Source organism: Babylonia areolata, chromosome 16, assembly GCF_041734735.1.
Source record: "Babylonia areolata isolate BAREFJ2019XMU chromosome 16, ASM4173473v1, whole genome shotgun sequence".
NCBI classification, from domain to species: domain Eukaryota; kingdom Metazoa; phylum Mollusca; class Gastropoda; order Neogastropoda; family Buccinidae; genus Babylonia; species Babylonia areolata.
This window is the reverse complement of record NC_134891.1, coordinates 12,384,569-12,390,568: the sequence shown is the minus strand read 5'-3', so window position 1 is coordinate 12,390,568 and position 6,000 is coordinate 12,384,569. Positions and strand designations below refer to the sequence as shown.

General features: G+C 42.9%; 1 protein-coding gene across 1 annotated transcript in view; it reads right to left on the bottom strand.

The window, feature by feature from the left end:
• LOC143291160 (transmembrane and coiled-coil domains protein 2-like) overlaps positions 1-6,000 on the bottom strand; it is a 218,752-nt gene that overhangs the window by 184,394 nt on the left and 28,358 nt on the right. The window lies entirely within an intron of this gene.

Below are 6,000 nucleotides of genomic sequence, written 5' to 3'. Positions count from 1 at the left end.
ACACAGAGAAATATGTTGTGATAAAAAGAAATACAAACACAAATACAAATACTTCAATTTACATCTTTTTGTCCTTTCAAATATCACATCATAGTTCAATTTACACCCTTTTGTTGTTGTTGTTGTTTTTTTCAAATATCACATCATACCTAAATTTACAGACACTTATACATCCATGATGAAATTTCAAGGGCAAGTGTTGACCAGTGCCCAGCAACGAACGAGCAAAGATTAACGAACCTATCAACTGCATCTCACTGAGTGATATCTATACACTGAAATGACCACGGCCTTCCGATCGGACAGCGAAGATAAGTCAGCATAGATGTGACCACGCGTGTCCCATTAAGAACGAAGCACAGCACTGGCAGCGCTAATTGTCACGTGTGGCGGATCAGGACGGAGACATGACAGTGTGCACACCCCCTCCTGTCACCAGTCCGTGCTCTTGACAGGTCAGTGACCCCCAGTCCCCTGCACGTGATACCGGGTGAAGCGACAATCCATGTCAACAACAAAAACGAACATCATCGAAGAAAAGTATGGAACATCGCCAATGTTGCAATACACAAAACGATACAAAACCTGGAGAATTCCCATGATAAAGGTTTTTCTTTTCTTTTCTGTTGAAAATTCTCTGCATGTGAAGCTGGGTAAACACAAGTTTCAGGTCAGCTCCAGAAGCTGTGACAATTCAACAGAACAGATAAAGTGAACAGCGGGGTGAAGTACGGTACAACGCTGGTGTTAAAATAACATAGAATGAAGTCTTCAGAATTTCCTTCGTAAAAGACGTATATTCATGTCAGAAATTCCCTTTAAACAGGTCGCCTTGGACATGTAGAAGAGATGCTTCGAAATAACGAAAATGGTCACAGACCCCAACATGTTTCCGTCTGGCACTATCCGGCACATTTCAACATTTCTTGATAGAAAGCCTCTCTCTGTGTGTGTGTGTGTGTGTGTGTGTGTGTGTGTGTGTGTGTGTGTGTGTGTGTGTGTGTGTGTGTGTGTGTGACAGAGAGAGAGAGAGAGAGCGCGCGCGTGAGAAAGAGAGAGAGAGAAGAGTAGAGCTGGGGCTGGGGCTGTGATAAGACAATCACATGTTGATGTTAAAACTGGAGATAAAGAGCTGTTGATGGGACTTCGCCGGACACAGTCATACCAACTGTTTCATTCTCATCGGATACAATCATACAAACTGTTTCGATCCACCATTCTGCTGGGAAAAACGCTTCCTTAGGACGCCATGAGATTCTGTCCTGCACTGTTTCCTCTTTATTTCGGCTATTTCCGGCATTTATCGGCAACTTCCCGACGAGACACGGGAATTGCAGCAATTGTCGCTTGAAACGCAAACCCCACAAGTCGAAATCGGAGCAGTGGCGTGATGTGAATCATTACCAGAAACAGACTCTCTCTCCTGGGGGTGGGGAGCAATCACGGCAGTTGTTATGCAACATAGTTCTGTACGTGTTGGGGCTACAGCTCAATTGTGCAATTTGTGGACGATTGCGCGCATGAACAAATGCGAAGGTTCAGTTTCCCCAACTTGGAACCCAATGGGAATGGAAGCCCTCAGAGGGCATCACTGGTCAGAGCGGCAGACTGTTTTGGGCAGAACACAATGTTTGCGTATGTTAACACAACTGGACGATTTAAACTCTCGTCACTGACAACTACGCCAATACGACGAACTTGTCCAACCAGTCCCTTGACCAGTTTTTTTGTGTTTTGTTTTTGTTGTTGTTTTTTTTCCTGCTCTACAACTCACCATACAGTGATGTAAACATGGAGGAGGTGAGGTGGCATTGGGGAGTGGGGGATGTAGGGTGTGGGGGTTGGGGGACTATACATCCGTCTCTGACAACTCGACAGGCCAACTGTGACACGCAAAAGATTTAGTACTGAAACTGAAACAGACAGTGAAAGCCCTCAGTGATTTTTCTTTCAGGATAACAAAATTGGTCGCCACTTTCAGGCAACCAAAGAGTGGCATGAAACTACTGCGAACTTACATTAAACCACCCACCAATCCCGCCCCCTTTTTTCTATTGTTGTTTACAATATTTTACTTTTTTTAATAAACCAAGCTTAAGTGAGTGGTGTGGAGAGAAGTTCTGTCCGCGTTAGAAAATGCAACCAACTCTGCTGGCGCATTTGTCCAGGAAAACTGCAGGTGTCGTTTTGTCAGAACGTGCGCAACTCGCTGTCCAGCATCGCGTGTTGGCCGCCACTTCTATCGTTCCCCACTGCTTTTATCGTCAGGTGCTGTCATGATATTGAGATGGGCAAAGAAAGTGAGACGCTGGTGTTTGATTTCTTTGGTACTGGCCTTTACCGATAGAAGCTTAAAACAGACAGACGGACATACAGAGGGGGGGGGGGGGGGGGGGGGGCTGGGAGGGCAGAGAGGCAAGGAGCCAGGTGGAGAGGACAGACGGACAGACAGACAGACAGACAGACAGACAAACAGGGGAAGATAAAGACAGAGACAAAAAGGCAACACAGAGAGGAGGTTGATGAGGACAGTGTTTCCGTACAAAAGAAAATCGATGTGCCCAAGAACGAAATGACACACTACCACGAGAACACCAAGACAGACAAACAAATTGAAAAAGAGGAGACAAAGAGAGACAAAACGGCTCCACTTGTGTATTTCCCCACGGATCTCATTCTCTGCTCGGAAGCAGACGGACATCAGGGCCCACTCTATCACTGCCTTCATTTCAACTGAAGTGGGATACTTTGTCGGCAAAATGAAAGTGCCATCCTCTCTCTCTCTCTCCCCTCCCCTACCCCACCCCACCCCAAGTCGTGATAGTTGAATAAAACAGATGACTTAATATTTTCAATTATCTCATGACTCACTCTCTTACTTCCGTTGTATCAAAGCAAAGAGGATACAATGTCGGCAAAAGAAAATGTCAATACCTTCTTCGTGAATCATTCTTGTGACAAAAACGTGGAGCGAAAAAGAAAATCCCAACACGGAAGTTTTTTGGGGTCCCCCCCCTTTCTTTCTTTCTTTCTTTTCTTATTTTTTTCTCTCTGTTCAGGGTCTTTGTTACTAATATCACAGAAATGCAATTGGGATGAATTGTCTGCCAAAGAAAATGCCAAACTACTCTCTCTCTCTCTCTCTCTCGTAACTGCGGTAAATGTTCATCATGTTCCAATGATTTATAATGCTTATGCTAGTTTCATATAATGATTTTTCTTTATTGGTTTTTGTTTCCTTTTGTTGTTGTTTTCAATGTTTTTCTTTTCATCCTTCTTTCAAGGGCAATATAAAACTTCTTTTTTTTAAAACAACTATTGTATGCTTACTCTGTTTCCGTCAGCAAAAGTGATCAAAGCTATTTACTCAGTCATTCTCTCGCTGATGACGTGGATTTTATGTCACGATCACAAGTTCAGTGTGTCAATCATCATCATTTTGTTTAAATCATTGCATGTACAACCCCTCCACCACACTGTCCCCTTAAAAAAATGTGCTAAAATGGGCCTGGACACAATAAGTCGTTCGTAATTACATTCTTTCAAGATAATAAATGGTGCGATAGCGTTTTTTCTTTTCTTTTCTTTTTTTAAATATGAAATTCTTTTAAAGGATTATATGTTCAACTTGCTGTTTACCCACTTCACCATGACGACTAAACAGTACGTGAGAGGTCGGGAAAAAAGGTTTATGAAAAAGAAAAAGAAAAAAAAAAGAAAGAAAAAAAGCAGCAGTTAGAAACAGCCTGGCGTGGGAGTTGGGAAATACAACCCAGCAAACAACACTCTGCCAACAGTCAGTGTCTGGCACTGCCAGGAAAGGATCTGATTGGAATTTTCATTGTGACTCTCTTTTTCTTTTTCTTTTCTTTTTTTCCACCTAAAGACGTGTCATTTGAAAGGAGAGTCGTATCAATGTCCGATTTCTTTTCATCATGCAATGAAATAGCTGGGGTCTGTAACAGATGACAGGAGAAGGTAGGAGAAACGGGTGGAAGGAAAACTAGAGAAGCAGGTTAATGCACCCAGAATTTTTTTTTCCTATTTTATTATTGCACACAAAATAGCACGTCCGCGAACACACACAATGTTATGTTCACAAATTTTGTTTTCTATACGCACTCCCTCTATCAACACACACACACACACACACACACACACACACACACACACTCACACACACAGAGAGACAGAGACATAGAGTTTCATATATCTATAAAAGTAAAAGTAACTAGTTGTAGCAGCAGTAATGAGCTGTTTACCAACAGCATCTGGCATAAAGGGAATCCTACACTCCGGAAGGAGGACAGAAGAAGAAATCCCTGACCATCCAGCACACTGGCTTCCAGACATAAAGGCAGACAGGAGATGAGACGCAGTATCTTACTGTCTGGTTTTAGTCTCTTTCAAAGGTTCCTTACAAACTGAAAAAAGGCGCAGAAAGACAGAGGCAAGCAGACATATAGACAGACAGACAGACTGACTGACCGACTGATAGACAGACAGACAGACAGACAGAGATAGGTAGATAGATTGATAGACAGATAGATACACACATACACGCATACACACATACATATTTAAAACATACAGACGGGCAGGCAGACAGACTGCCATACATAATTATATAGATACAAAGATAGACAGACAGACAAACAGAAAGATAGAGAGACAGACAGACGGCCAGACATAGATCGAGAAAAGGGACAGTCACAGAGTCTGATACACACACACACACACACACACACACACACACACACACACACACAGAGAGAGAGTGAGAGAGAGAGTGAGAGAGAGAGAGAGAGAGAGAGAGAGAGAATAAGATAGTGACAGTCTCTTTGAACAAAGAAAAACATGTGCAAAAAACACACACGCGGAAAAACCACTTCAAAAAGACCTAGTCTGACAGACAGACAGACAGAGAAACTGACACGCAGGCAAACAGTAAGAAAAAAGACAGAGACAAAACGGCTCCACTTGTGTATTACCCCACGGATCTCATTCTCTGCTCGGAAGCAGACGGACACGTCACATCAGGGCCCACTCTATCACTGCCTTCATTTCAACTGAAGTGGGATACTTTGTCGGCAAAATGAAAATGCCATCCTCTCTCTCTCTCTCTCTCTCTCTCTCTCTCTCTGTATGTGTATGTGTGTGTGTGTGTGTGTGTGTGATGTGACCTACTGATCCAGATTCTACCTTTTAAAAAATGATTCACACTATATCATGTGACAAAAAGAAAAAGGGGGAGAAAAATTATCACTTTATCTTCTTTCTTGTCCAGTTTATACGAGGAAAAACAACAACAAAAACAACAACAACAAAACTATTCATTCACGAAAGAGGAGGCAAACAGCAAGCAGAAACAGACCGAAAATTACACAACTAAAGATACAAAACCAGAAAGAGTGAAAAAAAAAATTAAAAATCGGTGCCACAAAAGGATGAGTTATCTCTGTGCTTATAAGAAAAAATAAATTAAAGCAACACACACACACACACACACACACACACACACACACACACACACACTTTCTGAAAAGACGTGACCTTTTCCGTGCAGGTGTAGAATTGCTCCAAATATTGATTTATTTTTGTTATATATTTTTCTTCGCCTTCTTCTTCTTCCTCTTCCCAATGAAATAGCCAGTCTGTAACAGATCAGAAGAGAAGGTTACAGTAGGAGACAGCGGGAGAGCAACCCAGGGACTGGAGGCGAACGCATCCGATTACACTTTATATATTTCACGCACATGAGCACGCGCGGGCGTACACACACACACACACACACACACACACACACACACACACACACGTGCGCGCGTGCACACACACTCACACACACACTCACACGTACATATATACTCACACACGCATGCGCGCGCACGCGCACGCGCACGCACACACATACACCCGACAACGACGTCAATTATATGAAAGCAGACACCATACATGTGTGCGTGCTGGCTGCTGTGCGCCTATTTTACAAACACTATC